Raw genomic sequence first — 16,999 nt, forward strand, 5'->3', positions numbered from 1 at the left:
GGTGTGTCTCAGTCCTACTCTTGTGCTGATCGCTACTCCTCTCAATACTGTCTTGAATGCGCCCCACTCTATCTGTCTGGAGGAAGCTGTGTTCGTGTTTTCCGAGAAGTAAGTATCTATAGCAGGAGCTAGTGTTGTTTTAAAAAACAAGTCTTCTAGCAGTTGCAGTTGTAGCCTCCATGTTGGCACCAGAGTTGGAATTTTGCCCCATTGCAGCGTAATATCTACCAGGCTATGATCTGATAATGTTTTCCCCAAGTGTGTAGAGTCACTAACTGCATCTATTAACGTGGCCGAGCAGAATATCCTGTCAATACGGGTATGTAATTTTTTGCATTGGGGAGTTGAATGAGTATTCCCTGTCTCTCTGGTGGGTCGTCCTCCACGTATCTATTACCCCATCCATGTGCCCAATTTCGCAGCACCCCCGCAAGTTTCTTACTGGGTGCATTATGCAGCGGTGGGTGAGACCTGTCTAGTTCAACTTCCAATACCTCATTAAAATCACCCCTAGCACCCACGGATATCTCTGCCAGCCTACCAATAGTGTGGTCAAAACCTCCCAGAACTTGTCCTGCTCTGTGTTTGAGGTATTAATACTCCCCAGTACAATGTGTTCCACATCTAGCAGCCCATGTATTAACACATATCTGCCCTCCTTGTCGAGTTTTTGTTCTATGAGCTTAAAGGGCGTGCCATTTCGAAGCCATATGGCTGCCCCCTAGCGAATGCAGATTATGATGTAAAGAATAATTGTCCCCTCCACTTCTTGTTTAACTTCACCGCCTCATCCTGACTTAAATGAGTTTGTTGTAGAAATGCCACACTCACTCTCTGCCTATTCAGTTGGGTTAGTAGTCTATGTCTTTTCTGGATTGAGCCATGGCCCCGTAGATTCCAGGAGTTACATTTATAGGTATCGGGTTGCGCCATCAGCCCTCGCATATGTTGGCCACCCAGGACCACAGGAACTAATGAGTCTGGACAGTATCATATTAGCTAACGCTGAGCCCACAAAAACAGTAAAAACACCACAACACTTGAGTCCCCCTATGAACAGTGGAGGACCAAATCACAACTAACAGCTCAACCAGCACCCTACTGGAATCATACCACAGGGTAGTTGCCAAGGGGGGAGGCAACCGCCACAGTAGTATTTGCCTTTTGCCTTGTTCACATACCATACCTGTGTTGCTCCAACACAAACCCATTATACACCAATGTAATGATACACAGAACAGGGCAACTTATTACATCAACAGCGGAGAAAACTATCCAAAAGCACATTATACAATACCACTCTTGTCTGGCTCTCTCCCTCTGTTCAGTAATTGTCCGCTGTCTGTGCAGTTATTGAAGGAAACAATATGCGGCTGGATTCGGACTCCGACCGGGCCGTTGCTCCTCCCGACGAGTGAATAGAAACAGCTCGGGTCCGGGCATCATGTTCCGCAGTGCTGCCGCCGTCAGCAAAGCGTCCCTCTGACTGTGTGAGATCTGTTCCACCGATGGAGTCATCCCAGGGTCTGCTCTCTCGAGCTCAACAGCTTCAGGAGCAGATGTTATATCCCGTGGCCGCAGGGAACTCACAGAGCCACCCCATGGTAGTGAATCCTGTGTGGTATGGGGGGAGAAAGTGATCTCGAGCCAGTCCGCTACTTCCTCCGGGTTCTCAAAAAAAATGTACTTTTGCCCATAAATCACCTTCAATCTGGCTGAAGAGAGTAAGGCATACTTTAAGCCGTGCGCTCACAGTTTCTTCTTAACCTCTTGAAACGTGGACCTGGCCTTCTGGACCGCCAGCGTAAAGTCCGGGTATAAGGAGATTGTTTTATTCTCAAATTGGATAGGAGCATTTTCTCGCGCCGCCCTTAGAATCGTGTTGCGGTCCTTGTAGTTCAAAATACGGGCGATCAGAGGTCTTGGGGCACACCTGGCAGAGGAGGCCTAGGCGGCACCCTGTGAGCACTCTCCACGCTATACATCACTGACAGCCCCTCCTTCGCCACATGCTCCTTCAGCCAGGTCTCCACAAACTGTGTAGGGTTGCGTCCTTCACTTAACTCCGGTATCCCCAGAATTCGTACATTGTTCCTACGGGACCTCCCTTCCTCATCATCCACCCTATCCTGAAGCCCCTGCAGTTGACGTAGCACCTGTTCCATTTGAGTAGTTTGCTCTGTTAGTCGAGGTATCAAATTATCAATGGCAATTTTATTACATTTCACCTTCTCTGCCAGGTTTTTGTGGTCCGCCTTCAACAGATTGAAGCTAGTGTGGAGCGAGCCCAGCTGCTTTTCCGTTGCTATGCGCGAGTCCCGTATTTCCTTCAATATGAGGTTCAATTTATCTATAGGTTGCCCCTCATCTGTGGGGGGGACCACATCCACTTCCGAGTCTTGCGTCCAGCCACTCATCATTACTGTACCCATAGCTTCCAGGGCACTCGTGTCCTGTTGCTTCGCTCTAGTGTACCCCATGTCACCGGATGTTTTCTATTTTCGTGGGTCCTGTTATACTCACTCACGAGGTCCTCTGGGACCACCAGTAGTCCCGGTACAAGAGCGTGGGGGGAGGACTCCAGTACAGTTCTGTTCCGTGTTGGCCCCTGGCCTTTAGAGGGAGTCGTAGGTGGTCCCTCACTCTGCCTCCGTACTTCTGACAGCCACCACCATCAGCATCACCCGTTCCACCGAGGTTGCTAGCCCAACACTCACACAATTGAAGTATTATGTAAGTGTAGTTCTGCTCCCCTAAGACCCAAGGCAGCAGTCCGCCAGCTCGCCATAGACTCCCAGGGCCCAAAACATCGGCGCCACAGTCTGTCCGGAAACATTCCTCACATCTGGTCCATGTACCCGACACTCTATATTGCAAGGGGGGAGGGGCTCAACGCACTCAGGACAGCTCACCCGAGAGCCCGTGTGGCACTTCACCGCTATGCCTGCATAGCTTTGTCGGTAATCCGGCCTGTACACTTCTTCTATGCAGTATTCTTCAGGCACCCTCAAACCCTCCCCCTCTCAACCTCTTTGTGACTCCCTGAATTCTTACTTTTTAGATAAAATTGCAACAATCAAAGCAATATCCTACCCCCCTGCCCCTCCTTCCTCATCCCTCCTTGCCCCCCCATAGAGGCTCGACTCGACTCACTCCCTCCCTTAACACTTGAATCTTTTCTCTCCCTCCTCCCTTTAGTTAAATCCGGTTCCCCACTCGACCCTTGTCCCGCTCACATTCTTGGCCACATTTTCACTATCTGTCCGCTACCCCTTCTCACTTTTCTTAACTGCTCCATGTCCCAGGGCGTGGTTACCCCTGTTCTTAAATCTGCTATAATCCTCCCCATCCTAAAAAAACCTGGCACAGACCTCTCTGTCCCCGCCAACTACCGCCCCATCTCTCTGCTCCCTTTTCTAGGGAAAGTCCTGGAACGACACGTCACCAAAGTACTATCCACCTACGTGGAAGCAAACCGAATCCTGGCGCCCCGCCAAGCTGGCTTTCGCCCGGCTCACTCCACCGAGTCGGTCGTGCTTTCAGTACTTGACAACCTTAGAGAGGGAATGGACACTAACATCCCCCAGGCCTTGGTGCTACTCAATCTTTCTGCCGCCTTCGACACGGTGGACCATTCCATCTTACTTTCCCGTGTCGGAGCGGCAGGGATAGGCGGCACCGCCTTGGTCTGGCTGTCCTCCTTTCTAAGCGATCGCACCCAGGCGGTTCGCCTAGGCGACTTCTCGGCTGAACCTCGGAAGGTGGTATGTGGGGTCCCCCAGGGCTCCTCTCTTTCCCCTCTATTGTTCAACCTGTATATAGCTCCCCTCATCTTCGCTCTTCAACAATTGGAGGTCTCCGTATATAACTATGCGGACGACCTCCAGCTCATATTTTCTCTCTCTCACTCCCCTGACTCTAAATCTAACTTCCAATCCATAATGCTTTTCATCCGGGACTGGATGAATCACAACCACCTGAAATTAAACCCAGATAAGACAGAGCTTGTTCTGACAGGTGATTGCTCCAGTCCCTGGTCCCCTCTCTTCTGGCCTTCTTCCCTTGGTCCACCCCATCTCCTTCCTCTTCTGTCAAAACCCTCGGTATAAAAATTAATGACCAACTCACTCTGCACTCCCAGGTAAGCGCGGTGGTCTCCTCCTCTTTTCTATCCCTCCGCACTATCCGTAAAGTTTCCCGCTTCTTCTCTTTCACGGCCCTGAAACTCATCGTACTCGCCATGGTCATCTCCCGCTTAGATTATGCCAATGCCCTTTACCACGGCATGCCAGCCTACAATGTACGATGACTTCAGTTGGTCCAGAACCAAGCGGCCCGCCTGGTCTACAACCTCTCGAAATTCCATCACGTTACCCCCCTTCTAAAATCCTTGCACTGGCTCCCTATGCGCGAACGCTCCCTTTTCAAAGTGGGCTGCCTCGCCTTCCAGGCTCAGTTAGGCCCGTCCCCCGCTTTTATCTCTTCTGAGATCAAACCTTATGCCCCCTCCAGGGAACTTCGCTCCTCTTCTCATCACCTACTCACTGTCCCCCGTTTTTGTCGTAAAAAGTGGGGAGGGTCCAAATTTTCCACCCTTGCCCCCACTTTCTGGAACTCCCTTCCTATTCAACTTAGATCCTCTACCCAATACCAGCTCTTCAGAAAGGCCTTAAAAACCTTTCTATTCTCAAAAGCTTTCCCCTCATAAATCCCCCTCAGTCCCTTCCTCCTGACTCGTGTTCCTCAGGGACTCAGCATACTGTAGCGCCATGAAACCGTTCAGGTGTACGCCCGCTTTATAAATAATTTAAAACTCAAACTCAAACAAGTCCCACAGCCCTTCAGCATTCCACGCTGCAGGACTCAACATACCTCTACATGTGCCTCAGTGCCCCCTCTACTTCACAGCAGTTTCCAAGTTCCTGTGGGTCTTAGCAGTCGGCCTCACAGTCCCCACGCCCAACTTTCAGCATCGCAGCCTATTGGCCTTCCCTCTGTCATCCATGGACTGCACAGCATCAGGATCGCAATGGCGGCAAGGGGGGAAGGGTGCAGCTCACACAAGACAGCCCTCGAAAATGCCCGTTCTCCACCTCAATGCTAATCTCCTACTATAGCATGTGCGCCTCCGTGTGTGTCCCGCGCACACAACACTGACTGTAATCCTATAATAATAATAATAATAATCATCTTGGGAGCCACGGCCCCGCAATGCCTACACTCTCTCGGTCAACACTATCTCCAGCTCCCGGGCACCTTCTTAGGTCTCCTCTGACCTGCAGCACAGTTGGGCCCGGTCCGATGCGCCTGAAACCATGGCGGCAGGCCGCGTGTACCCGTCACCACCCGTTATGATCTTCTAGCTTGTGTCGAGCGTGAGGGAAGGTGTCAGACTCCACGCTGCAGGATCCGATTGTAACACATAGGGCTCCACCTCCCGACCCCCACCAACACACTGACGTAAAAGCACAGTGAGTTCGAGGGATAGGGCGAGGGAAAAAATAGAACAAGGAGGGGACGGAAGGGGACAGCAGGGAAGGGATAGCTGAAAGACAAGAAAATGGAATACAAGGTTATAAATGAACACAGCTAAACCCTACACTCATTTCGGTCTTGTTAAACAGAACACAAGAATCACCTCAATGAAATTAGTGCACTCCACCTCTTCCCTGATGAGTTAGGTATTTACACGTCAGATTCTTTGTTCCCTAGAAAATACAAGAAGCTGTTAACTCCTTTAACATACAAGTCACCATGTAAATTCCTCAATATATATCTGGTAACGTACCCTTCCTTGTTTTAGGTCTCTCCAACTTATAAATGTGTTTCCTTCACACAATTCCAAATGAATCCAATCCAAACAATAATTAAAGTGATAAACGAAAACCAATCCATAAAATGTACCAGAGATTGTCTTGTTATGAGACACGGCAAGACATAGCTTTACACTACTGCCCTCCGTTTTGCAACAGTTAACCAATAAATCCTCAATAGCTCTTGCTCCAAACACGGCAAGGTGTAGAGCCCCACAACCTTCCGCTTTGGCACTTGAATTAACAAACACTAGTGCTTTTCTTCGTAGCGGTGGTGCCTAGAGAAGCCTCTCCACAACACTCCGCTCTCCCAGTATGCAAATGACTTCTTTGTACTGAACCGCCATGTCAGTTCACGTTCAGCATACTATTTCCTTTCAAGTTACAGAAATGTGATTCCCCAGTGATGGTAGCGCATAAATACTTTGCGCTGTTGTTTACTCACAGGACGCGGCACGTTGAACAGAGGTCCGCTCTCCCTCTTTCTCTCTGCACGCAGTTCTCAGTCTCAGGCGTGTAACTGAGAGCAATAGTTCCAAATGCCTAATAGCTTTCCCGCTACTCGGTAAACACCCGAGTCAGCAGGAAACAAAATACGAGCGTCTCCCACACTCGCCAGCGAAAATCCTCCACTCCTCGAGGGGGTTCCCTCGTAAGAGCAAGTAGGCACACTCCAGGAATCAAACTCCGGTGAAATTCAAGAACAGCTAGACACAAAATCACGAACAATGTCAGGTGGTCCCACCCCTCCTTTATAGCACCACTCCCACTACCAGGACTTCTGGGAGATGTAGTTTAACAGGTTAGGTAGGCGCCTTGCTAGTCCCTGACAGAAGGGGAGAAGTTCCTTTTTGGCCTCTCCTAGCTCGCGTCCGCCATGCTTGGCGGTTAGCCACGCCCCCTATTTGATAATTTATTAGATAGATTATCCCTTACTAAATTTCGTCCTCCCAAGGTTTTTTATGATTTTAAATAATTTTTCAAACCACACAGTTAGTTGATATTTGGCGACTACACTTCCCTACAGAAAAAAGTTTTACATTCTTCTCTAACCCACACAATTCTCATTCTAGGCTTGACTATTTATTAGGTAGTTCGAACAACGGCAGAGTATAAATCAATGAGGGTGTATAAGCACAAAAGGGAGAAAGTTGAAAGGAACAAATCTCATTGGATTTTTTCTGAAAGCCCTCCCTCACCACCCTGGTTGGTGACATGCTTCATCATTGACCCAATGATGAAGCATGTCACCAACCAGGGTGGTGAGTGAGGGCTTTCAGAAAAAATCCAGTGAGATTTGTTCCTTTCAACTTTCTCCCTTTTGTGCTTATACACACTCCTTGATTTACACTCTTCAGTTGTTCGAACTACATTTTCTGGGGGACTGAGAGTGTTCTTCTCCCCCCACCTCTCCCGTTGTTTAAACCTTGACTATTTATTAGTAACTAAGAAATTAATTAAGTCCATCGTTAACCCTATGATTGGTAACATTGACATTTCGGATCATGCTTTGATTTCTTTTGTTTTGAATTTAAATTCTTCCTTTACAAAGCAATCTAGATGGCAAATGAATACTGACATTGTTCTTAATGAACATAATAAGCCTAAGCTCTTAAATGCCATTCAGGAATACTTCCTTCTTACCCTGAAGGTTCTACCTCTATGGTTAATAGATGGGATGCGTTTAAAGCTTATATTAGAGGTGTAAGTATTTCTTTTATGGCCCACGAAAATAAAACCTATAATGAAAATATTAATTTGAGAGATTGTTTATTACGTCTAATATCTCTCCATATAGAATCGAATTACAAAAACTTTGTTATGAGTTAAAATTAATCCTTAGCAAAAGAGCTGGGATTCAGATTTCTAATTCTAAAGCCAGGTATCGATTCAATGCCAATAAATCCTGCAAACTTTTAGCCAATTATTTGTGTATAAAAAAAGATAAAACTCAAATCAATTCAATTCATGGCTCTAATAGTAAAATTGCTTTATCCCACAATGATATCGTTAATGAATTTTTAGATTTTTATTTTACCCTCTATAATAAACAAAATTTTGATGATTCTTCCTTGATTGATTCCTTTTTAACTAAGCGTGGTTTACCCAAGATTTCACAATCAGATAAAAGTGGACTTGATTATCCTATTACTCAAAACTAAATTATATCAGCCATAAAATCTCTTAAAAAAATAAGTCTCCAGGTCCCGATGGTATTCCTGCTGAGTTTTATGCAGAATTTCAATCACAGTTTATTCCTTATTTATTTCAACTTTTTTTTTTTTTGGATGTACAGGAATTACCTCAGGTTCTTTTACTGAGGCTTTAATTATTGTACTACCCAAACCTGATAAGGATCCCACACTTGTATCAAATTATCGCCCTAGCTCTTTAATTAATCAAGATTGTAAACTATATGCTAAAATACTTGCTGCTAGATTTTCCCCTGTGTTAGATTCTAATATTCATCCAGACCAATTTGGTTTTATGAAGAATAGATATTCTGCTAACAATACAATAATTCTGCTACATGTCATTGAACAAGCTTCCACTTCATCTTTACCATCAGGAATTCTCGCATTAGATGCTGAGAAAGGTAGCAATTCTTATTCCAAACATTATTATCATTTAATTTTAGTGACATATTTATTTGCATGATAACTGCATCTGTATTCTGCCCCGACTACTTGTTTATTTATCAATGGCCAAATTTCAAATCAATGTTCCCTATTTAGAGGTACAAGACAAGGTTGCCCTCTCTCCCCACTATTGTTTCTTATAGGTATTGAACCTTTACTTACTTCTATAAGAACTTATGTTAATATTAAAGGAACCAATATAAAAGATGTCAATATTAAAACCTTAGCCTATGCTGATGATATAATTTTATTTATTAGTGATCCTTTATACTCATTCCCTCCTTTATTAGAGATTATTTCGAAGGACTTCACAGTGTCTGGCTATAAATTAAATACTAATAAAACAGAATGTTTTCCTTTAAATGTTTATTGTATTCCTGATATGATAACTATGAATGGAATTATTTGGAAAAATGATAAATTGATGTATCTTGGTATTCTATTCTCTTCATCCATACAATCTATTGTAACATTGAACTGTGATGTTATTTTAAAATATATTAAAGAAAAAACATCCAAATGGTCTTTACTTCACTTTTCATGGTGGGGAATAATGGATTCTATCAAAATGCAAGTAAACAACAAAAGTTCCCTCGGGTATACTTACTTACTGTTCAAAAACTGAAATGCTCGACACTTTCCTCATACATACTTCACATGATGTCTTTGTTTATACATTTCTCCTGTACCTTTGTTTATAATTTTATGCATATGGGTTTTTATTCATTGTTCTTTTATATATATGTGATGTACATCATGCACTAAATTAGTGTGATATTTTTGTCTTTTGTATTAATAAGACAGTCGCTTTTTATATAATTTTATGTTGTCGAGCTTATATATCTACCTTTGCAAAAGTTTCATTATAGTTGTTACCACTGGTGTCATGTGAAGTATGTATGAGGAAAGTGTCGAGCATTTCAGTTTTTGAACAGTAAGTATACCCCAAGGGAACTTTTGTTGTTTACTTGCAGTATTTGAGCTTTATTCCCTTTGGGTTCATAAGGAGCCACTCTCTTGAACTTGGTGATTCTATTAAAATGACCATTGCTCCTAAAATATTTTACACCCTAGCCATGCTGCCTATTCAATTTTCTTTAAAATTTTACAAAGATGTGGATAAACTTCTCTCCAAATTTCTTTGGAATAAAAAATCACCTCATATTTGTTACATAAAATAAAAAAATGCCCAAATGTAATGCCTGTTTTGGTTTACCTGACTTTTATCAGTATAACAAAGCTTTTATTTTAAAACATGGGGGCATATTACCAACAACTAGCGATAATTATCGCTATGTTGTCTTAGCGGCAATATTTTTATCGCCGAGCTGCAGCGATTTTTATCGCTTATGAACCTTGCTATTATCAAGGTTTATCTCCTAAGCGATAAAAATCGGCCAAAATGCATGAATATCGCTGAAAAGTCAGCGATATTCATGCATTATCGAGCTAATGCTCTTAGCCATGTTATCCACCTACCATTGGATAACATCGCTAAGAACTGCTCAGGGGCAGGTGTTAGCTTTTGGAGATATTCGCGCTTAGCGCGAATATCTCCAAAAGTTGGTAATAGGAGATAGCGATGTTAGCGACTGTTTTCAGTTGCTAACATCTTGGCACGCCCACTTTACATGTCATTAGTGATAAATTTCACTGACATGCAAAGCGGGGCCCAAGATGGTCGCTATCTCCTACTAGCTGTGGCTAACTGGTGTTAGCGACAGCTAGGTAATAGGGAGATAATTTTATCTCCGCTTTCTTGGCTTTTAAAGCCAAAAAAGCGGAGATAAACCCCCTTGATAATATGCCCCATAGTTCCATATGATTTAACCACTCCTCTTTAAATAATCCACCTGAGTGGCTTCTTATCGAGAAATCAATAGTTGCTCCATTTCCATTACCCACGTTGTTAATCTTGTCTAATAAATTACCATTTTTACATAAACCTGGTATTCTTAAATCCACTAAATTGATTTATAATGATTTTGACTCCATTTTTCTATCTCCCATGCTTACTACAGAAGACATGTCATTATGGCATAGCCCAGTAGTTAAATTAAATAGAAATATAAGTTTTTGGTATTCATGGATTAGTGCAGGTATTTTGTATCTTAAAGATGTATATTCCAACAATGCATTTATTTCATTTAATGCTCTACAAACACAATTTAGTTTACCTCAGTCTGAAATTACCATATATGAATATTTTTGTAATTAAATTTTTTTTTAATAAGCAAATTTAATTGATTTTAAAAACATAGAAAAACAGATCAGCCAAAGCAAGGAAATCACAGATATAAGTTCATTCACATCGTCACTATACCCCCCAATCACGATCCCCTTAAAAACCTGGCAAAACCTGGAATCGGGTCAATCAGGACCCTCCACAGCCCCAGCCATTTCCCCCACACTCTGCGATATTTCCTGGCACGCCCCTTAGCTGTTTACATGGCCTTCTCTTGGGTTGCACACCAGTCCACCCCTATTCGCCGCCTCTCCAGTGTAGGAGGATTAGGGATTATCCAGGCCGGCGCAATGTTCCGCTTGGCCACCATCATAGCTGTGTTGTAAAACAACTTATCAGTTCTTGACCCATCTAGCCCGTCAGTAATCCCTAGCAAGGAGTGACGTGGGTCGTGAGGAACATCCCAGCCTAGTACCTCCGTTAACTCTCCCTCAATGGAACCCGAGAACTGCCCCAAGCGGGGGCATGACCAAACCATGTGGAGGAAGTCGGCCGGGGCATGCTTGCATCTTGCGCACAATGCTTCTGAGCGCAAACCCGCTCGCTGCAGGCACAGGGGGGTGAGATACACAGCGTGGAAGTATTATAACTGAATCAGCTTGAGTTTAGAAGAGACAGTAACTATTCTGGGGGCCATAAGGGCATCGCACCAATCCACATCATCAAGAAGGCCCACCCATTCCACCCATTGGTCCCTCAACTTGTCTAGCGAGGGGGGGTGTTATTGACTAGAGCACAGTAAATTCGGGAGATGCCCCCCAATTGCCCATCAGTGTATGAGCCTCAATGGGGCTGTATTCAGGGATAGTTACATAAACAAAGTGAATCCAACAGGGGAGAGGGACAGGAGTGATCAAAAGTGATTGAAGCACTCAGAGTTTTGAAAAATACCCCTCACACACCAAAAGGCCCCTTGGTGTCATGCTTCATCATCGGGGTCTTCGCACCCCTCTACCGGGATGCGGCGTGCTGCGACCTACGACTACGCGGGAGCACTTGCAGTGTTGACTATGTGTGGTGTCCAGTGTGTGGGGTATATAAAGAGTGAGTGGGGGGTGTGTAGTGAGAAAAAATTATTAAAAAGTACCTGGCACTAGAGTGTGAAAGAAAAATTTATTCTGGACTCTGGCTGGTACTGTTAAAAGAAGTGCAGATTGAGGTCTAAGTTGTATAATGAACAAGACCTCTGGTGTGCGTTGTTGTCGACATGTTTCGGAGACAAGCTCCTTCCTCAGGACGGGGGCACAACCTCCCCTCCCTACTCACGTCTTGTTAAAAAAATGTGTATTTACAGAAAAGTGAAATATTAAATTTAATATTAGGCTAAGTGTGCCTACAGCGGTCTGCTACAAGCACAATGACCTGTAGAAAGACAAAAAAATTACAACTAATGGTTACCCATGTAGCGGGTAGTTCAAACAGGTGCAGTCACCAGGAACCATACCATATGCTTATTTTATAAGCTTTGTAAAAACGGACTCACAACACATACAACATTTAACACATATAGTACTAGGGTGTACTGTAAGAGGTATTCCTACTTGTGAAGCTTTCTTGTAGGCTTCATGAGCATAGTCAGGACGCCGGGGTGTTGCTTCAATGGCTATCTGTGGTGGATAATAATGTAGCTGTAATCGTTCAGTCTGTCACACTTACGTTTGTGGACGATTATCTGAGGTCGTGTGTTCTGTATCATACTCACAAGCACAGGACTCCTTGGTCACCGTCTTACCCCGCACGCTGCTCCGCTGATGTGGAGTTAGGATGTGGTTCTGAGTATTTATACCTTTTCATCCTGATTGGTGCATGTAAGGGTGTGTTAATTAGGGGTGTTACCTGCCACTGATTGTATGACCATGTATGGAGCATCCGCTTCCTGACCATACAGGGCTCATGTGTATGTTTCGGCCTGCGCCGGCCTGAGGTTAGTGTCTGCATCAGAGATCCAGTATAGACGGCGCATGTGCAGTTGAGTTACTGCATGTGTACATGCCTGAAGGTAGTGAGTGTTTCACGCGCATGCGTGGTGTCCATGATTCACTCCTTGTTTTTAATCAGAACTGTTGGTCCTTTATGATGATAATTGACTCCAGGGTACATCATCATTAAGTCCGTTCAGATGGGTCCCCAATCTGAACACCCAACGTTGTTCCTTCTGGAAGAGGCCGGTCTCTGAGGGTAGTTGTTCTATGACCGTCCATTTCAAATCATTGACACAGTGTTGTTGGGTCAGAAAATGAGTTGCCATTTTGGTAGTGCTCTTTTTGCACCTCACATTGCTTTTATGTTCATTTATACGTGTTTTTATGGCTCTCGTGGTCATTCCCACATATTCCAGGTTGCATGGGCATTTGATCATATAAATGACGTTTTTCGAGTTGCAATTTGAGAATCTCCTTTGTTCCCATGTTGTGCCATTCCGAAAAATAAGTCTCGTACTTTTTTCAGTCAGGTGGCAGCTGCTGCAATTGCCGCAAGGGAAATGGCCCCGGATGCCAATCGTAGGTTGAAGGGCTGTTGTAGTTGGTTTTGGTCTTGTGTGTACCAATATGTCTCTAAGGTTACGTCCCCTGCGATGTGCGAACATGGGTTTCTCAAAGGTCAATTCGCCACAAGTTAGTATTCGCCAATGTTTGTTTACAATCTTAGATACATCATTTGACAAGGTGTTAAATGTTGTCACACAGATTGGCCGTTTATTCTCTGTAGGTTCTTCTGTTCTCTCCTCGAGTAAGGCCTCTCTGTTATTGTTTTTTGCCCTTTTCATCGCTTTGTTGATGATTTTTTCGGGGTATTCTCGTTGTTTGAGTTTCTTTTTCAGATCGTCTGCTTGTTGTCTGAATTCGGAAATATCTGTGCAGTTGCGCCTAAGGCGTAAAAACTGTCCATATGGCAGATTTTCTCGGAGATGTCTCGGGTGAAAGCTGTCGAATCTCAACAGGCAATTCCGGGAAGTAGGTTTGAAGTGAGTGGTGGTCTTCAGCACTCCTGACTCCGCATAAATGTTCAAATCCAGGAAGACCAATGTCTCGTTGGAAACTGTGCTTGTGAATTTTAGAAAAGTGTTTTGGTTATTTAGCCATTCCAGAAAGCTCGCTGCTGACTGTGGATCACCTTCCCAGATGACTAGGATGTCATCTATGTACCTCCTCCAGCATTTTATGTTGGCCCTGTATGGATTTTGATCATGGAGGATCTTGTTGGTCTCGAGATGGTGCACATAGAGACCGGCTAGGCTCGGAGCAAAGGTGCTTCCCATGCTAGTCCCATGGCATTGTTGGTACAGCGTTGTTTTGTATTGGAAAAAGTTTCTTTGTAAGGCCAGTGAAATGCATTCCATAACCAACCCTCGTGGTGTTTGGTATCTCCAAGGTGTCGAGAAAAGCACTTCCTCTATGATAATCAATGTTTCGTCATGAGGAAGGCTGGTATATAGGCTTTCCACATCGAGGGACATCAGAAGTTGTGTTTGTGGATCAAAGGTTGTCTCTTGTAACAGTTGTAGGACCGCCTTTGTGTCCTTCAGGTAAGTATTTGTGGCTTGTACTAGAGGGCGTAAAAAGGCATCCGCGAATTTTGATAGTGGTTCTAGTATAGAGCCAATACCCGATACTATCGGTCTGCCTGGGGGTTTGGTTAGGTTCTTATGTATTTTTGGAATACAATAAAAGTATGGGATGCGTGGCTTTTTCTGCTCGAGGAATTCTCCTTCCTTCTTACTTAGCCAATCGTGTGTTAGGCCTTCCTCAATCATACCTCCGATCCCTGTCCTGAGGTTTTCAGTTGGGTCTTCATGTAGGACCATGTAATTGCGTCTGTCTGATAGGAGTCTCAGGCATTCATTGTCATAGTCCTCCGTTGTTTGTAGCACAATCGCTCCCCCTTTGTCTGCCGGTTTGATCACCAGGCTTTTGTCCTCGGACAAGGTTTTCAAGGCAATTTGTTCCTCCTTGGTCGTGTTGTGAAAAGTCCGTGTGGTGGACTTATTCAGTTGGTTAACCTCTGTCATAATGGCTTTCTCAAACGTTAATACTTCGAGGGGAAGTGTTGAGTCCGGAGGTGTGAAGGTTGATTTAGGTTTAAGACCGGTATCTGTTGTTGGGGCTTGTGGTGGTTTGTCGTGGAAGAAAGCCTGTAGTTTTAACTTCCGTATAAACTCTTGTATCTCCACGTTTATCTTGAAGATGTCCGGTCTCTGCGTTGGTACGAAACCCAAACCTTTGTTAAGTACCTGTCGTTCTGTTGTCGTTAGTGGCTTTGAAGTCAGATTGACCACTAGGTCCCTCTCTGGTTGCTGGTTGAAGCTTGATTGGGTAGGGAGCCCGTCATGCTCCTGGTCTGTCGTGGGTTCTCTTGGCCTTTGTCTTCCCAAGTTACATTGTTGCCTTTCCGGTTCTTTCCACGGTTCCCAGGGCGGGACCCTAAAAAAGGCTGTGGACCGAAGAAACCCCCATTGAAGTCTGGATTCCATTGTGGGTATCCCTGGACATTCTGTGGGTGGTTAAACTGAAATGGTTGGAAAGGTGCTTGTCCCATGTACTGTGGAAATTGGGGTTGGTATCCTCTCCACCCTCGTTGTCTTGGGAACTGTTGCCTTCTCTGCCTCCAACCACCTCTATTCTGACGGTTTCCTTTTCCCCCACTGGAATTTGAGCTGTTGGAGCTGGTGTCTGACCCATCACTATCAGTATCATTGCTTCTGTTCGTGGCTACATAGTCAGCCCTAGTGTAAGGGTATGCTCCTTCTGGGGTGAATTTATCTTTATCTTTACTCAATTTGTTGAGTTTGCTTTGTTTCAGGGTAAATTCAAATTCCGTCATTTGTTGATTAAGTTCGTCTAATCTGGCTTTTAAATCCTCGGTTGATATATATGTTTTTAGTTTGACTTCAATCTTATCAATTTCGATCTTCAGTTCTTGGGTAATTCTGGTTGCCGTTTTTATAATTAGGACCAACCAGTCCCTGGTGCAGTGCCATGAGATCAATGACCACTCCTTCTTGAACTGCATGTCTGTCTGGAAGATGAAAGGTTCGTTTTTTACAATCAAACCAGGGGGGCCCATTTTGTTCCTCAGATACCCCGTCATTAACAGACCATGTAGGGCTGCTTTGATCTGGTTACGTCTTAGTTTTACCAATTCATTCCAGTCGTTCATACTCGGTCCAGTATCGGGGTTACTGAGTCCCTCAAAGGGATTTGGATCTGCCAGGATTCTATCGATTTCCTCCTCGCCAAAGGTAAGGCCATGTTCGTCCTTCATATTCAGTTGACCGCTGTGGCTTACAGTTTACCTAGTTTATGTGTTTATGTGTTGTGAAGAGAGTCAGGGGTTGTACTCCCGCAGCTGCACGCTGCCTAGACTATATAAAAATCAAATGAGGGAGGTAGAGCTGGTCGTTGGATTCATGCTCCACAGGAATAGTTACATAAACAAAGTGAATCCAACAGGGGAGAGGGACAGGAGTGATCAAAAGTGATTGAAGCACTCAGAGTTTTGAAAAATACCCCTCACACACCAAAAGGCCCCTTGGTGTCATGCTTCATCATCGGGGTCTTCGCACCCCTCTACCGGGATGCGGCGTGCTGCGACCTACGACTACGCGGGAGCACTTGCAGTGTTGACTATGTGTGGTGTCCAGTGTGTGGGGTATATAAAGAGTGAGTGGGGGGTGTGTAGTGAGAAAAAATTATTAAAAAGTACCTGGCACTAGAGTGTGAAAGAAAAATGTATTCTGGACTCTGGCTGGTACTGTTAAAAGAAGTGCAGATTGAGGTCTAAGTTGTATAATGAACAAGACCTCTGGTGTGCGTTGTTGTCGACATGTTTCGGAGACAAGCTCCTTCCTCAGGACGGGGGCACAACCTCCCCTCCCTACTCACGTCTTGTTAAAAAAATGTGTATTTACAGAAAAGTGAAATATTAAATTTAATATTAGGCTAAGTGTGCCTACAGCGGTCTGCTACAAGCACAATGACCTGTAGAAAGACAAAAAAATTACAACTAATGGTTACCCATGTAGCGGGTAGTTCAAACAGGTGCAGTCACCAGGAACCATACCATATGCTTATTTTACAAGCTTTGTAAAAACGGACTCACAACACATACAACATTTAACACATATAGTACTAGGGTGTACTGTAAGAGGTATTCCTACTTGTGAAGCTTTCTTGTAGGCTTCATGAGCATAGTCAGGACGCCGGGGTGTTGCTTCAATGGCTATCTGTGGTGGATAATAATGTAGCTGTAATCGTTCAGTCTGTCACACTTACGTTTGTGGACGATTATCTGAGGTCGTGTGT

The sequence above is a fragment of the Lissotriton vulgaris genome, chromosome 1_1 (assembly GCF_964263255.1).
Source record: "Lissotriton vulgaris chromosome 1_1, aLisVul1.2, whole genome shotgun sequence".
In the NCBI taxonomy this organism is placed as follows: Eukaryota; Metazoa; Chordata; class Amphibia; order Caudata; family Salamandridae; genus Lissotriton; species Lissotriton vulgaris.